General features: G+C 39.2%; 1 long non-coding RNA gene across 2 annotated transcripts in view; it reads right to left on the bottom strand.

Moving 5' to 3' along the window:
* Positions 1 to 2,213: 2,213 nt before the first annotated feature.
* The window catches only part of LOC134415994 (uncharacterized), an 84,030-nt gene continuing 68,945 nt past the window's right edge, over positions 2,214 to 17,298 (bottom strand). Inside the window, exons 7-11 of one of the 2 annotated variants that reach the window (XR_010027154.1) lie at positions 17,051 to 17,117; positions 11,587 to 11,657; positions 6,668 to 6,724; positions 5,792 to 6,017; positions 2,214 to 3,225 (exon numbers count right to left, since the gene is read on the bottom strand). This is a non-coding gene — a long non-coding RNA (uncharacterized LOC134415994). Of the gene's footprint in view, positions 3,226 to 5,437; positions 6,018 to 6,667; positions 6,725 to 11,586; positions 11,658 to 17,050; positions 17,118 to 17,298 lie in introns of those variants that run through there. The other variant, XR_010027153.1, reaches the window with a different exon arrangement.

Genomic DNA, 17,298 nt, shown 5'->3' with positions numbered 1-17,298 from the left:
TGCAGTTATACTGGTACTCTTAGCAGTATCACCTATTTCAATCTAGAAAGGAAATGGCAGTACAGGGAAGAAACAATATAGGATGTCTTTATATCTATAAATGTTGTTGTAGTGGGATGTTTTTCAATAAAAACACATACCAGTAACCTAAATGGTTGTACTAGTGCCAGATCTTCTATATGAGACCAAGAGTCTCAGAAGATTTAGATGTCTGTATCACACCAGTTTCACTAGTGTTTTGGCAGGTAATAGCATTTCCAGACCCACATACAAGCACCAGGTCCCATCTGAGAAAGAGAGAAAGTCTTTAGTTACCTGACCATTTTGAAAATATTCTTTTTAGGGTTGCTGAAATGTGTAAGAATTGGCAAGTTAAAAAAACAAAGCAATCAAACACAGCCATTCAGTAGAAACAGTAACAAAAGGAAAGAGAAATCTGTATTAGTGGTTATATTGGCAAGTCTTCTCTGTCTGTAACACGTACTTGTGGAAAATGGTAACTACAGCTGCAGCAATTCACACAAATGCTGTCTGAATATTTTTATCTGAAACAAAACTACGCTGTTATCTTCATGCATGCAAAAAACAAGTTCTGGAGAAGATTAATTCAATAATATCTAAGATTCCTAATTCCTTGATTTAGGTCCCAGGAGAAGCTTAGAAACTTTCAGTGGAGGGAGAAAGAGGAATTTCCTTATTTTATCTGACCCATAGGAAAACCTCTAGTGCATTGAGGTAGTCTATCAGTTTTAGAGTGCCTAGTGCTGGAAAGAAAAAAAGGCAGCCCAAACACACAGATAACCTGTTTGACTGACCTCACCCTGCAGCTCAGAGTTTATTCACCACACATTCACATCAGCGCTAGTTCCAGCTCAGGAGAGCAGCCCAGGCACATGGCCAGGGGTTTGCAGGGCAAGCCTGCTCAGCCCTTGCTTGGAGCAGCTTTAGGAGCCAGGAGCCACACCCTTGCTTCCTGTCAGAGCAGAACAAGCCTAGAAGTCACAAAATCTATCTATTGGTTACACTGCCAGAAGTGTGCATATGTGCACCCAATCCAGTGCTAATTAGTCTTTCTGGCACCAAAGCCTCAATCAACTATCCCAGGCCAAACCATACTATGGGACTGAGTCCTCCTGAGATACACACAAGGTCCAAGGAAATGGCATCAACCTTTCCCTCATCTCACCCAAGATGCTCTCCTGTTCAGACAAGGACCATGACTATTGCTCATCTTGGGCTGGGGAAGCGGCCTCAGTGAGGACTTGCGATATTCGATCCTCCAAGACTAGCAGGATTGATGAGATCAGAACCTCATGCCACACAAAAGCTCAATCAGTCTTTCCTAAACTGTGCCCAATCTAAACTCAAACTTGCAATTCCTGGACAGTACCAAAAGTAGAATTTCAACATTTCTGAGAGCAGAGCTCATAGTGCTGAGCTGAAGAAACATGAAGACTGCAGGGTCTTTGTGTATGGTAAGAAAACTGTAGATGGGGAAGGCAATCTGAGTGACAGTTGCAGCTCTCTCAAGCTTCCTCGTGCCACGAAGTCCTTCAGCCCCAACAAAAGTCTGTATCTTTGCCAAAGATTAACCATCATTATCAAAAAGACTTCCAGTATTTTCCTGACTTAAATATCTGAAAGGTAGTAGAATCTCAGCTAATTACTATCACTATGATAGCTGCGTTATATCTTTAATAATACAAGAACATTGAAATAATTATGAAAGCTACAGATAACTTGAAATCTGATAACCCTGAGCAGCTGCTTGTAAATATTTCCTCATATTATTCCACATTTATTTGTCCTTTGAAATAATTAAGCACTTAAACACTATTGTTTGCTTACGTACCAATGCACATTTCTGACATGAATAAACACGAAGTGAAAACTAACAAATTGCTTATCAGGAAGGTACATTTGTTCTGCATTTTGAAGAACATCTGTAGAAGTCTGAAGGGCAGAAATCAGATCCCTGAAAGACAGTTTACCATGGCTAATTCTTAGAAAAAAACCCCAAACACTCACATGTGTTTAAGAGGGCTAGGAAACTTTATTTTTGCTGTAAGTCTCAAAGATTTCATTTTCAGAGAATTCAGCTAAGGATTCTGCATTCTTAACAATTCTGAATAATCAGGTCCAATTGTCTGAAATCAATGATTATGAAAAAATAGACCCTAAATTTTACCCAAGTGCTTTATGTGAATGTCTGATATTTCTCCCTCCTAATTTTTAATTTTAGATTCAGTCCACTGTTCACATTTCTAGGCATTAGCAGACATTTGATTGTTATTTTTCCCTTATGTTCAAACTTTTAAGTCCTAGGCCAAGCCATGGCCTCAGCCGTGCAAATGCAAACCAAGCAACTGTATTCACTTGAGTGAGTTTCCATTAGCAAAGGCACAAGCAAGACTTGGCGTTTACACCTGATGTGCCTTACCACTCCAATAATCTCATGTTGGGATCTCAGGAACAGAAATACTTAAGTGTTCATAACACTGTGCTAAATATGTGTCTAAGTCTATTGCAGCTCAGGCTTTTACTGAAGCACCATTTAAGAATTGTTTGGCAAAAAAAGAGGCTAGATTTGAGGACCCAAGGCTCTACATTTACCATTTTACTATATATTTTTCTTTTAATACGCTCTAACTCAGTCACGTACTCATTGTGATTTGTGTACACAGGTTTCATACGCTCAGCCCTGTTTGTCTTCTGTGTAAAACAGAAGAGGTCACTGTATCTGACACAAAACTGAACTTACAGCTAGACTAATAAGTAACTTGAATGCAAACAAATCAGGCAATCTTGCCCTAAAGTCAGCATGAAGCAGTTGATTTTCCTCACTAAATTTCTGCACATGAGCTATGTGGAAGAAGGAAAGCATCTACTTTGGGGAAGACAAAGAGGAGCTTTTAGTCTGATAAATTCAATCTCACACAAGAGCCACTCTGCCTGACCAGGTGACCCCACTTCTTCTCCCTCCCCAAGGTCCACATGGTTCAGCAAACTCTGAGTCCCTTCTCCCAGCTCTTGGAGGGAGGGGAGAAGTTTACTGTTGGGAGAAAGACTTTATATCTCACCAGCTGTGTGAACAAACTCAGACATACTTGGCTTCTGTGAACTTGGCTAAATCAATGAAACATCAGAGCTCAAACTTGATGCTTTATTTCCTTTAGTCTGAGGTTCGGCTCGCTATAAACGTGATCTGGAACAGCACGTGTGAGACTGTAAAGCAAAAAAGAAATGAAAACAAAATGTGATTGTACATGAGATCAATTCCATGCTGACGTGATAATACGTTCAAAATTCTCATTTCTGTAGAAAGCTGACCACAGGCACTTCATCAATCAGTATTTCGATTTGTAATGTGTTCCGTATGGTTCTCTGTCATTACTTAATGGGGAACATCTCCTCTGAAAACATCTGACTCTGAGCTCTGCATCGAGAGAGCTGCTCGTGTTTCAACCACGTTTCCCAGAAACTGAACACTCAGCAACATATTCATTTTAGTGACAGCCACCACTAATGAGAAACAGCCATGGGTTCGTTGAATCTTTTACAAGCCCAAGAAATTTATATTAGCAACGAAAAAAAAAATCTCACTACAACTAAATCTCTAGAATCTCCAAAATATCAATTTTATCACCCTAAAGCTCATAATGGGTTGGTGCTTATACTTCTCTATTTTTTATTTTATAGTATCTCTCTGTAGTTTTTTGTGGGGTTTTTTGGTTGGTTTTCTTTTTTGGTAGGCTTTTTGTTGTTTTGTTTTTTTCTTTTAATTTCCAGTTAGGCCCGTTGTTCTGACATGTGTTCTGCATATTAGGAGCAGGAAGCTGGGGCATGGATTGGAGGGTTTATCACAAGCTGAGGGGTGGTGGGAAAAAAAATAAGTCCATCAGAAGTAAAAAGCTCATACAACACTCAGTGATGGCATTGGAATAGAAGGACCTAAAGAAACCAATTAGAAAATCTGTGGCATTTTGTTGGAGAGCTATATTATTTTCCTGCATCAGTTTTCTTTGCTCAGAACATCAGGGAATTACTATTCTCAAAACGTCTTGGGTTTCATTGTTTTGTTTAAGGAATGGGATTTTTTGGGAGTTGGCTTTTTTGGGGGTGGGGAAGCATTTGTTTGGTTTTTTTAATGAAGGGGAGCAGCTGTGCAAAATTTTGACTTGCCAATATATGAAACTTCTTAAAAATTACTGGATCCACAAAATATGAAAGTTGTGAGGAAATTAAAATTTCAGACTGCATGAAAACAACAGTTTCATAAGACTGGAGGGAACAAGTGATGTACCTTTATTTAGAAGTGTCTACTGGTTTTTCAAGGCATTACTTTGAAATAGACATTAAAAGCAAAATAATAAAATGACTGGATGTTCAGGATGCCACAGAGTCAAATTAGCAGAGTTTCTACAGAGAAAACTGTGTCTCACTAATTTTCTAAGACTTATTTAAATCTACCAGCAAGACATTGACAAAGGATAATTTATTTCCATAGTAAGCCCAACAGACACAAAGCAGGGTACCAGACAAGACACATCTATGGCAAAAGTAACTCTCTGATATCATGGGCCAGATTATCCCTTACTCCCAGGGACTTCAGTGGGATTTATTCCAAGAACAAATGCTTAGAAATAGAAGGAAGGGTTTTATAAGTGCCTGAATTTATGTTATGATCTTCTCCAAGGCAGCAAATAAAGAATTTCTAAAAAAAAATATTAAAATACTATTATAATAATAGTATTTTGACAGCTAATCAAGTCAAAGTCAGAGATGAAAAGTCAACTCGTACTAAGTTCAAAGTATAATTAATTAAAACACTTCAGTTTTTGAAACATACTTCAAAGGAATGCATTATGTTTCATCGTGCTAAGAAAGTTTACATTTGCCTCCTAAATTCACTGCTTTTTAAACAATTGTCCCTCCTGAACCTCTGTTTATCTTCAATGGCAATATTTCCATCTTCGCTATAGAAACCAACAAAGTTCTTGGTTGTTTGTAAATAAAGAAAGAAATTAAACCCCAACCTCACAAATTACACCAAGGCCACCTAGCTCTTTTTAGATTACTTACCAGCTTCAAATGGAAGAGTCAAGAATTCCATCTGTCAGGGTAGTAACCACCAAAATAAAAAAACTCTTAGAAAAAACATGGTGTGAGCAGCTGAGTCTCTGAAAAAGCATATCTATGCAAGAACTTTTATAAAGCATCAGAATGTTCCGAGCACTTTGAAATATAAAGAGAACACAGAATGTAGAAATCAAAAATCTTGGAAGCTAAAAGAAAGCATTTGAGACAAAAGATGAGGAAAACACTAAAGTTAGAAATTAAAACAACTCAGAGAAAGACATTAAACATCTTGATGAGCATTTGCAGGTTTACATAAAGGACATTTACTGACCTTCAAGACATGAGTGGCATCATTTTACAAAAGACAAAATGGTAGACAATGAAAAAGCAACAAAAAATTTACAGGTTTGTTGATAGATTTCTGGAAGCAAAGCCAAGGAAAAGGAAATACAATGTTGTAATGTATAAGTAAAGCCTGCAGGAGCCCAAGCACAGGCAGCAACACAGCTTCAGAAAAAAGAGAGCAAATTCTCAGGGCACATGTTAAGTATCAGGCTAATCCAGATAACCAGTCTGCAGGTGCAAAAAATTAGGTTGAAATTACGTTCTCTCAAAACAAGCAGCTGATTGGAAGCACACCTGAAGTTGACTTTTGGTGTGTGCCTCACCACCTTGCTGATCACTCAGATTATTCTCTTGACCTTTCAGTTACCTTGATTTAGAAAGTTCATGTGTGTTGAACTGGGTCTCTTTTCTTTCATTTCATCTCTTAGCTGTTACAGAATGGCTTTTCCACCTGGTAAAGAGCTTGTAGGCTTTATGCATCTCTTGTTCCTGTGGGGTGTTTCAGTGTGCTTCCCAGAGATTTGGTCAGCAGTAAACTTCAACAACTGCTGAGCATTCAGGAGTATTTTCTTCTAAGAACTCACATGTTCTCTCTGAAAACAGATTATGCCAGATTTGATACTGGCTAAATTTTGAAATGAAACTTCTAGAGACGTTCCATTTTTTTTTTTTTTCAATAGGTTAAAGGTGTCAAGGATGCACCCAGCACATTTCAGCCATTTTGAACCCAAAAACTGCAGCAGTGGTAGTAAAAGGTCTGCTGCTACCAATGTCCTACCTGATCTAGTGAAAACAGAAGGATTATCCCCATCCTTCTGCAGTGACAGGGAGCAAGATAGATGTGTTGGTCCTTGCATATACATAGTACTTGTCTGACAGAGAGAAATTATTCCATGTTTAATATACAAAAAGGTAAAACTGAGATGAACCACAAATTATTTTAGTCACAATACTAAATGTTTAGCTAGGTTTCTCAGATATAATATTGTTCCCATTTCTTTTGAGAAAACTAGAAAGGCTACGTATATGTATGTCAGTATTTCTAAATAGCAGCAGTAAATGGCAATCCCTTGGTACCAGAAAATGTGCAAAACATGTTATTTTGTTTTTCTTTGGATTATTACATTCATATTAAATGTCATAGTACTGCCATCATCATAGGAAGTGAACAAATTGAGAGAGCCAAACTCTGGCTAGTTGCTTGTGGGGACAATTTCAGAAAACTGAACTATGGATACTCTACCTGTCCAAAACTGTCTTCCTGATTTTGGATAGAAGATACAGTTCAGGATTTCATTTTCTGCAGGGAAAGATAAAAACATGATGTTGGAGTACATAGGCAAACTGATCCAACCAGTATGAATGGGAACAGCATCGGGCTTGAATTTGGAAAAATGGATTTTAGTTGTTGCTTCCTTAAAGGAGTTCAAGGCTTCTTACCACAGGCAGAGAAGAAGAGTTTGCAAAGACCCATTTTCAATTTAATACTGAACTGAGTGGAAGCTCACCTTCCTCCTTCTGCACATAATCATGTTCCATAAAAACACCTGGGACCTTACTGAAAAACAAGGGATAAATGAGCAGAAAGAAGTCTTTACAATGCCTTCAGCAAGTGGTTCTCCCGCTCTGTTTCAGTAGTTGATACCTCTCACTCGAGGCTGGCAAGGGCAGGAGACATAGTGTGTGCCCATCATGTTTCATTTGCCAGGTACCTGCTGGGCACCAGCCTTGGGCTCCTGCTGCCTCCACAGACTTCCCATTGCTGGTGATTAATTATTTATAACTAACAAGTGCTGTCCCTATGTTCCCATTACTTATTAGGATTATTGCTGTGACTACGCTGTTGCAGAAGGCTAAATTCCAGGTTCCGAGATGGTTTTTATTCACACAGAGTTATTCTTTACCTGACTTTGGCATGATTATTTGGTCAGCATTACTCTTCCATTTCCAGAGCTATGTGGCTACACCATTCCATCCACCACAAGTAATAAACTTATCTAGTTATTTAAGCAAGGACAGATGGGCTGCCACTCTCTTCCCTCAATCTGAGGGTAGAGAAAGTAATTTCTAATCATATTATTGTTTTGGTTTGGGTTGTTTTCATTCAAGAGTGAGGGAGAAGGTGACTCACATTCTGTTTGCAGTTCAGCAGCTGCCTCCTACTGTCCCCCTGAATCATCAGTTTGGTTGCAGCATTTCTGCCTTGGTCTTTATCATTTGCAGAAAGGGCCTGATTAACCAGCCTTTGGTTTCATAGCCTTATAAAACATTCTTGCACAATTGGGCCAGCCAGCTTTTCTTAAGACGGGATGGATGCAGTGAAATCTGAGAATTGGATTGTGAGGGAAATTTGCAGTGTGAAAAGGAATTTAATCACCATTATTCCTTTCACTCCTTTTGGCACTGATTTTAGTACTTACTTTAATATCAGGTTAGTATAGGAAAGAAGAAAGGTAATTTTTAAAGGGATCTTTCTGCAACCATAGGTGAATATTTTGAATAACTGCCAGGGATGATATGTCAGCCTCTTCAGTATCCTGAACTTTCATTTAGTGTAGAATATCCTCTCAGTAATATCAGTATATATCTGTTCTGCTCAAGGTTAATAAAAAGGTGGCATAAGAAAGTAGATGCATAAACAGTGAAAATTTGAAAACTTTGAAATAAAGTTTTGAAAAGGGAATTGAAAACTCAAAAAATTGGTACAGAATTTCATGCATGGCCTCCTGTCACAGTCTTATTTTCCATGGAATCACCAACAAGGAATCCCTGTAAACATTTGCTGATGACACAGATGAATCAGAACATTGGAAGTGCAGGTTCAGGTCCCACAGGTGAGATTACAGAATGTTATTTTGATCCTCTTTTCATTAAGTGTATTGACAAGAACCTCCTACACACTTCTGGGTCCTATCACAGGCTAAACTTTGTGAACGTAGCTGTGAGCGCATAAAGCAGTTTAGGGACTCAGTAAAGACATCCTGATTTTCATTACATTAGATGTTCACTGTGGGGATCTGAGATTTATGCCCCATTATTAAGCCTGACCTTTAGCATGCCCTGATGTTCAGCATCCTTCAGTAACTTTCAGAGGGAATTTATGCCATGCTGCTTGCCATGTGTGACTAACATAGCAATGGGTTGATTTTCAGTTCTTGTTATGTGTCCTCTCCTTAAAAAGTGCCCTACAACAACAGCTATTAGTGACAAAAATAATAATCACCACCCTAATTTATGTTATTAGTTACACAGAATAACAACACATAATTTAACATTGGCTCTGCCCATAAAAATTGTAATTGTTCCCCAAAATACAAATTAATTTTATGTCTAAGGAAGACTGCTAAGCAACAATAAAAAATGCCATATTTATTAAGATTAGCCCACTTAAATGGAATACATGAAGCTTCATAAATCTTATACTGCTTATGCAATATGCAAACAGTAATTTTATATCAAATATGTGACTTGACATTAACAACCTTTTCAGTGTGTCAAAGTAGGTGTCACTATTAAAAAGCAATTATTGAATATATTCCTCAAAAGATGAGAAACAGAAAACCTTTACTTGGTAAAATGCATATAAATGTCTTTTTGGCTACCACTGTTTTACTGATTTGACACTAATTCCAAAATACATAAAAACTTATGCCATGGTATATAAATATAATATATCAGAATTATACAAGTATAGTAATAGCTATTTCTTATTTAATATTGTCCCTCCATAGGTAGTAAAAGCAGAAAAGTGTGCAGATCTCAATTCCTGTTTAAGTTCAGCATAAGATAATCAAATTTTTATGAAAAGCACTCTTGTGCTTGATCAACATGGCATATTTTATTATATAGGCAGCATGGTACTTCTGACATCTTTTAATCGTACTATTCTCTGTTATCAAAATATTTAGATATTTTTAAAATGTGGTGTCAGGTACTTTAGTTAGACTGATGTCACCTAATAAGCTGTATTGGAATTCAAAGCATTGTTTTTTCATATACTTTTAATCATTCCCTGAGTACAACATACATTTGAATCTTTGTTTCGATAAATAAAGGAAATAATTTCCCAACACAGCGCATATTTATTCAGGATTCACAATCTCTTCCATTAATAACTGCAAGTATATTTCTCTGAATTTGTGTTGGGGAAGTTAATGCCCCAAAATCAGCATTTTCCACAGCAGCCCCAAGGATGGTGCTCAGCCAAAGGCACAGCTGTTTGAGCAGCTCTTTGTGCGGGTTACCAGGGAATGACCACAGAAAGCCTGTTTGTGCGCTTCTCTGGGGGAAGGGATTCTGCACATGCACTCAGATGTATTTTCTACTCATGTTGTACAATCTCCTTCCAAGTTTTGAATCTCCTGGCACATTTTTATGCATCTTGATGACCTCATCATCATCATATAAAACATGACTTGAAGAAAGAGAAAACAGGTGGGGGCTCAATTTTAATGCTTCCCATTCTGCTCTCACTGTTCCTTCCCACCAGACTGCCTTCCTTTTCCTCCTCCCTCCTCAATTCAGTTACCCAACAAAAACCACCAAGAGAAAAACTAACCAAGAAAATGTTTCATAAGAAAAAAATCCCATGGCACCCTCTCCCTGACACACACAAAAGGCAGCTTTAGTAATAACCACAACCGTCCAGTAAATCCAAAAAAGTCAACATAATGAACATACAAAAGTGTGAACTGCTAAACAGTGATATTCACTTAGTTCTTGGCAGAACTGTTTTAAAATAAGTAGGGTTGACACTTGATTAGAAATAGTCACTTTCTCTTTCTCTTTCTTTTTTTCTTTTTCTTTCTCTTTCTCCCCCTTCCCACCCCCCCCTTCTTTCTTTTTTTTTTTTTTTTTACTAGAAATGAATTATATTTGAAGCTCACTGGAGCATAGATAAATGCAAGCTAACATATTTTTAACTTGATTACATTCTGCAGTGATATATAGAGGCACATAGCTACAGTAAGTGATTCCACGGAGAGAGAGGGGGAGGGAAAGAGGCAGGGAGGGAGGGAGGGAGGGAGGGAGGGGAAAGCCCTCTGCGAATATGATAAGGAAAGCTGGGATGAATTGTGGTCTCTGTTCTCTGTTATCCAAGGGTGGCTAGTTGCTGCTGCACTAAAGGCCTTTATTCCCTGCCTGTGGGAAAGTGGTGGGCGAAGGCTGCATTCTCAGTTACACTGCACATGCAGATTTTAATTAGCTGGATTAAAAACAAGACCGTATCATGTCCTTTAGCAGTATTCCATCTAGAAACAAAAGATTTTCTTTCCTGGCTTCTGCGAGCAGCACAGTACAGCATTAATAAAAAAAAGGTCATGGCAGTTCAAGATGAAAGGTCACACATGACAGAAACTCTATGTGAGGGGGACATCATGTTTATCTCTGTGATAAAGGAGCTCTGTCCAGGCAGGTCAGCATGCCATGCCTCAGCAATAGGAAAATATAAACATATGGAGTGGATAGATGGTGGAATGGGCAGTTTGGAAAAGTGAGTTCAGTTGTGGAAGTAGAGAAGGGGCGGGGGGGAGGAGAGGGAATTGTTTGAGAGAGAATATAAGCTGAAAGGATCCAGCTTAAACAGCCAAAGAGGGTCAGAAAGAGCCTGAGATGAAGCCTGGGGTGATGGTGCAGAGCACAGCTCAGAGGCTGCGCAGGGTGAATGAGCACTGAGCCAGCAGGCTGGGACTACCAGCCCAGGCCACTGGGCTACATCCTTGCACACCAAAGCCCATTTGAGCACGGCCAGAGCCTGTCCCCTTCTCCCACAGAGAGACCATGGACTCATCCCTGGGTGGAGCTTCGAGCCCCTGATTCCAAAGCCTCCCTAGACTGAGTGCTTGGGCTGAGACTGGGGTTTTTATGTTTTGTTTGGACCACCACAACTATTGTGTTGGGGGTTTGTATCTTAGATTTTCATTGTTTTCTTTTCTTTTTCTTTAGTGGGGAGCCAGGCTTTCCCCCAGTGAAGGCCAAAGGAATCTGCATGTACTTCCAAAGGAGAGTTAGCAGCTCTCTAACCCACAGCCTCCAAGGCTTTGCCCTGGAATGCACTGAGCTCTTTCAACACCACTGTTATCAGTAGGAGGGAGATGCAAGACCTCCTCAGTTTCTCACAAGATCAGACTGCAAAAATAAACACGTTATGGTCTTACAAACCTTAACTGATGCACTGGTCTCAGTAGGTCTGAGTAGAGCCACTGCCATATGCAAGCATCCATGTGAGAGTGCTTGAGGGGCAAGACAGAAAAGGGAAGGAAAAGGCAGGCAAAATTAGATAAGGTTAAATGTTCCTCCTCTGCTTTACCATGCTTCCTGCTGTTCAAAATCCAGCTCAGAGAAAAACATACCAATTTCTGAGTATTGAGTATTCTGAATATTCTGGACAACAACTTGATTCTTTGCTTCATAACATTTTCATTAAATAAGATTTGTACAGCCTTGGCAAGGTATGACAATACAACAACCTCCTTTATGAGACTGATCCATGAATAGGTAAATTATGAAACAGACTTTTTAACCAAAAAGAAACACTGGGTAAAAGCACACAGTCAAGTTCTAATAGTTCAGCAAGGTACTATACATCAAATGACCACATTAATTAAGAGCACACTCGCCCTGTAGCAAACCTGAGGCAAAACATGCATTGCTCTAAATGTTGTTGAAATCAGTACCTGTCAGCTTCAGAAATTCAAATATATGCCTGAGGTCTAAGCAAAGTAAGGGCTAGTGCTGGAAGTTAAATAAGGGCTAGTTTCTGGATAAAACAATACCATTTTTTCATTTTGAGCCGCAATTCAGGATAGTAGTTATCTACCAAACTGATAATGCAGTGATTAAATTGTCCCAGTTCTGCTGCTGCTGCTGAGATCATTGGAAAATCATGGTTTAATTCAATACATGTAGGTAATTTTCTGTAATCTCAGTAATACAGCATGGTCTAATACAATAATTTTGTACGATGAGCTCTTTAAAACTACTCGGCCTTCACTGCCATTTATCTTCAGAATAGGGAAAAAGATTCAGGCATGAATTGCCTGATTCTGATTTATATTGCTGCAGGCAGAAGTATAACACAGAAGTATACACAGTACAGTGTTCCATGGGATAATTGGGGTACCATTGCACAGAGTTAGCTCTCAAAACAGAGCACGAGCTCTCCACCACCTCCCACTGTATGAAGGACATTTCAGGCTTATCCAAACCCAGCCCCAGAGCTCTGACTTTGAAAATATCCTGATATAACAACATACTCAATGTCCTTTTTGCAGGGTTTAAAATAAATTGCCTTCCCAGACACGTGAAATAAGCTGCCACAGAAATCAAAGGGAGTTTTATGTTCGCATCAGTTGAGCATGCTTATGTGACCCCAAGCAAATGGTGTGTTTGTATCTCAGCACCTCATTGCTTTTTATCCCTATATCCAAACAGGGCACTGGTCACACAAGCTCTTAGCAACTTGCTCAAAGCCAGAGGAGACCCTTCATCAGGGAGGAGAGCTGAAGCTGGCTTTTCCAGAAGCTCAGCTTGTGTGAAAATTCTCTTGGTAGTTCAAAACCAACAAGTTTTGTGCAGGCAGCAACCCAATTTTATTACTCGATGAGATTTCAAATATTTTCAGGGATCATTTGGTAAAAAATAAAATGAGAAAAAGAATCCAAATGTGAAGGAGGTGAACAACTAATGATTATGCTTCACAGCAGCTCCTGGTTGCTGAGGCCAGAAGGGGGTTTTCTGTTGACTCCAACTGGCAGAGTTACTGAGGTTTCCCTCTGACATTAAATAAACTAAACAAGACTAGCAAGGCATGGGCCTGAAACCATCCATACCACCAAACTTGTCCCTGGCATGGCTTTGGTGCAAGCCTGCTAATGCTCTTCCAGACAATGCCAAAGCACAGCTTGGGTATTGACCCAGGTCAGGCACCATCTCCAATAGATACTTTGGATGTGGCCACTGTGATTTGAGGGCAAGAGAGTTTAGCTGTGTGGATTCAAGCTATTTCATGCCACTTGGCCTCCAGGAAAATTATCTGACTAATTTTGTTTAATAGTTAAGATGTAGTCAATGTGTCCAGGTCTTCCTTTCCTTCCAGTCTTGCAGAAGCCAGCAGTGACTGCTTCCAAGCATTGGCAGTGTGATGTGGCATTCAGCAGGGTGACAGAAGTGACATAAGTTGACCATGCAGCTCTGTGAAATGCAACAGAGTTCATTATATTTTAAAGAAGAGCACTATAATTGAGGGAGTGGACTGAAACAGATCCACTAGAAGCAATAAAGAAACCAAAACAGAAGATGATATGAACAATTGAAAAATGAATAGGCCAATTTGTTTCAATTAATTTGGGGCTAGTTCTCCAGTACTATAAATCTGTCTGCACAATAAACAAACAAACAAATAAATAAACTGTATTTTTTATAAATACGAACTGTGATATTATGTAAATTGCAGGTACACTGTTAACAGTAATAAAAATAGAAAGCATTACTCCAAGTATAACTCAATCTGGTAGATCCTAGAGGGAAGAAAACATTTTTAAACAAAGACCTCCTAGTTTAAAGCAATAATCATCAACATGAGGCTTATATATAGTATGTGGCAGCTGTAACAACATTCATATCTCAGTGTGCCTGGTCTTAGGCAGAGCAAGGGAAGTGCTGAAAACAGTAGCATTCCTCATGGATCTGCTCCAGATCCCACAGAAGTCTGAGAGAATCTACACTCCATGCTTGCTTTCACACTTGGGCAGCACAGCTAATGTTGAGCAAACAGACCACAGCTATGTGGCTCTCCCAGCAAGCCAGGCACATAAGAAAAAAATATCTGCTCCCTCCCTAAAGTCAGGATTTGGGTGAGGGGGAGGAAGAGAAACACAGGACTGGCACTACAGGTACCTGGTTCTTTTGGCAGGGTCTGTCTTGCACTGACCCTGACAACTGTAAAAGCTGAGAAGCCCCACAAGACCCATTGGGTAAACAACCACGATCATTTACCCAATAATTGTTGGGATTGTTTTTGGAGATTGTTTCTGGGGCAGAAAAGGGAGTATGGTTTTATTTATTATTATAATTAATATGATGTTGCAAAACATTGTCCCTGCTAGAGATGTTCATAACAAAATATCAAATCATCAAAACGAACATGAGTCTTGGGCTCAGCTGGCTTACATGTTCTGGAAAGGTCATTAGTTTAAAGTTTCTGCTGCTGGGAACTGAGAAACAATGCCATCTCTCAGGAAACAAATCCTCCTTTTTAATGCTGCCCTGCCCTCCTGATGTTCCTACCACACTTCAGATTGTGTTAAGGGGAAAGAGAAGAGAGCTGATCTCTTCTCCAAAGAACATGGCCATTGCACTGGGTAAGAGGACAAGGGCTGGCTCATAGGGAAGATCATTCTACAGCTTCCCAGTGACAGACTAAGGACTCTGAAGAGTGAGCTCTGGCAATTTAATCAGTACACCAGAGAGACATCAAAAGCACATGTGCTCTTCTATATCCTCAGCCTACATGAGCTTAAGATCCTAAAGGAGAACTCCAGCAGGCAAGGCTGTATCTACCTTGCAGAGGAGCAGGCTGAAAGTTTATTGTGCTCAGTATTTTGTCTCAACATGAGTCAAGCTAAGAGCACAGATTCTCATTGCTTGATCAGATGCATTCACTCAGATGTTTTTTCCTGCCTGCTCTACACTAGGAAGCCAATATGAGGTAAGAAAAGCAGCACAGGAGACCTCCTATGGTGGTGCACATTAAATTGAAGAAATGGTAGTCCATTGTGTGCAAACTTACAATCACACATAGGAGAGATGACAGGAGGTAAACTAATTTCCAAGTCATGCCTAAAATTACTTATTCTATCTTTTTAGTTCCTGGGCTTCTGTTTTTAAATTTAACAGGGTTTTTTAGATTTCACTTTGATGGTAGGTATTCCAACCAAAATTATGCACAAATATGGACTTAGTAAGCTTCTGATCTATATTTCTGATCTGAAATCCCAGGATTGCCTCGTTAAGTGACAAATCGCTGGAGGAGAAAAAAAACCAACAAACCTCATTAAATGATAAAATAATGCCACAAATGAGAAACCAAAATAATTTTTGCCAAATACGTTCTCTGTGGATGTAGATTTAATAAATATTTTCTTTATGGCCTCGAAACTGATACCACTGTGGCAAGCACAATGCAAAGACACTTTGCTCCCAAAGACCTGACACCAGCACTGCTAGTGTGCAGCACAGCTTTAAACCTGCACTGAAGCAATGCTGTAAATCAGGACTCAGTCCACCAAAGTCAATGGAGCTAAATGACCGTAAAACTGGCGTGAGAGAGCAATCAGGTTGTTAACCTCTAAGGAGAGCTTGCACTTGTCTCACAACCTGTGTTTGGCCAGGCTGTATTTTATTCATTCAAAGCATAAAATGAGAGCCTCAAACTAGGAAATAAATATTTGATTGTAGCTGAGCTCTGGTCGATATAATTTCGTGATACTAAACTTTTAGTAACTTCTAACTCTCAGTAACTTCTCTGCCCATACCCAATAATATTGCCTGAATTTGAATGGAGGTGTCTGATTCTAACCTCAAAGAGCAACTTGCAGCATCTTCTGACCACAGTCTAATGATATGAAAACCCAAAAGTGACTACAAGCTTCCTTCTTTGACCTGGAAGAGAAACCTGACAAGGTTTCTCCAGAAACAATAGAAATTACTTACCTCTCAAATAGTGATAGTAGATTGATTCTCGTTCTTTTTCTTGGAAAAAACTTTGCATTTTATATTACACTACTACTGAAAACAGGAAACTGAGGCCAGGAACCAGAATCTCAGAACATCCCCTCTACTTTTTGAATATCGGTTTTACTTTCTATTTTATTGCTCAGAAGACAATTTTTGGTTAAATTTTCACACATAAGAGGCATACAGACTGTTAGCTGCTGGAAGGGATTTCTCCTTCAGGAGCACTGAGGCACATTCATTGCAGTGTAAGTTCAAAACACAGGTATGAAATTTAGGTTGTCTAAACTGCCCTGCAGAGAACATAAAGTCCTCTGAATTCAGGGAACATGGCCCTATGAATCTGAGGGCCATGAGGATAAGTCCTCCTTAAAATGGACGTTTAAACTCCAAGAGAATGTCATCCCAATGCTCACCAGCAGTCAGACAGCACACAGCACTTCAAGAGTCCTTTTGAGGGGAAGAATAACAATGCTGAGGATGTTCAGAGTCACTACTGAGCACACCTCTGATCCCTCACCTCCAAAAAGGCATAGCAGAAGGAGGAGAGCTAAAGCAGGGTGCAACAAGGACTATCTGACATGTGGAAAAGCTTCTCTACATGGAGAGTTTAGGTGGAGAGGATTCCTCAGCTTGGAAAATAAAGATGACTGATGAGTAGTTGACATAAAATTATTAAAAATCAAGAAAGTATACAGGAAAAAATTATTCAACACTTCTTAGACCATAAAGGCTAGGAAGACTTATTAGTCTTGCTAGACTAGGAAGACAAGGGACACACTATTTTGTTTTATACAGACACTCAGTGCTGTACAGGCCAAAACTGTAAAAAACCCAAACAAAAGACAGTGAGATATGCTCTAAAAACAAAGACCCATAGAGGGATACTGACCATGGTGTTATGGATTCCTTCACTCTTCCTTTCTTTGAATGTATTTTGATGATGGGATCATTTCACTCTGCAAAGATTCCAAAGTTCATATCATTGGATTATTTTTGTTTTAATTACTTAATATTCCCCACTGTCCAAGTTATATATAAAGATAGCAGATTTGTGTACATATTCAATAGAAAAATTATTAACTACATATAAAGAAACTGGAACATCCAGATCTGGATTTCAAGTTCTTAAATGTTCAG

Source organism: Melospiza melodia, chromosome 3, assembly GCF_035770615.1.
Source record: "Melospiza melodia melodia isolate bMelMel2 chromosome 3, bMelMel2.pri, whole genome shotgun sequence".
In the NCBI taxonomy this organism is placed as follows: domain Eukaryota; kingdom Metazoa; phylum Chordata; class Aves; order Passeriformes; family Passerellidae; genus Melospiza; species Melospiza melodia.
This window is presented reverse-complemented; position numbering and strand designations above follow the sequence as displayed.